The sequence below is a fragment of the Octodon degus genome, unplaced genomic scaffold (assembly GCF_000260255.1).
Source record: "Octodon degus isolate 3935 unplaced genomic scaffold, OctDeg1.0 scaffold00050, whole genome shotgun sequence".
Lineage (NCBI taxonomy): Eukaryota > Metazoa > Chordata > Mammalia > Rodentia > Octodontidae > Octodon > Octodon degus.
Window position 1 is genome coordinate 3,133,585 of NW_004524626.1, and position 985 is coordinate 3,134,569.

Sequence of the window (985 nt, forward strand, 5' to 3'; positions counted from 1 at the left end):
GGTGCACCTGGGAGGAGGGCTGGCACGGCATGTAGTGCCGAGGATCAAATCCCAGTCCCTGTGCTTGCCTCAGCAGGCACTTTGTCCGCTGAGCTATCTAGCCTGCCCCAAAAATTTATTTCAAAGAAAATACAAAAATAATTGATGAGACATTAGAAACAGTACACACTTAGAAGACCAGGAGAACAGGCGTTAGACCATGGTTTTTGTATTACACGTTGCTGTCCTTGACGTCTCTGCTTAAATGATAGATATCACCACACAGAGTAGTCAGAATGAAAATCCTAAACATTGACTGCTTTGTTTCACAAAACTGATGGAAATTATAAGGACTATCATCTCAGCATTGCTAAATATATATACTTGCATGATTTTTCCCCTTCCTTTTTTCCTATCTTTTCTTTTTTCCATCACCTTCACTGTTGAATCTTTATGTTCAGTTTCTTTTGGTTTTACTATGTCTGTCATACCTTTCAGGTTTTATTTATTCTTTCAGGTTCTTACTAGGGAAACAATACAATATTTATACATATGTATCTGATTTGTTTTGCTTGTAAGTATAGTCTCTAGTTGCATCGACTTACCATAAAGACCTCAAGTTTGTCTTTCTTTATAGCTGAGTAATACTCCATTGCATAAAAATACCATGTCTTTTTCATCCATTCCTCAGGTGATGGGCATTTTGATTGTTTCCAAGATTTGGCTGTGAGAAGAGGTTTTACTGTTGATGTCATCAAACACAATCAAAAGTGAATAATAATCCCCATTATGTCTTACCTATATGTTCTTAGTAAATAAGTGACAAATTTGTCAAATGCTTTTTTTTTTTGTACCAGGGATTGAACTCAGGACCTTGCACTTGCCAGGCAGGTGCTTATATTACTGAGCTAGCTCCTCAGCCCTATAAAATGCTTATTTTAAAGTTATTCTGTAATAATTAACATTTAATATTATCACATTTTTAGTAAATATAGCAAAAGTACTG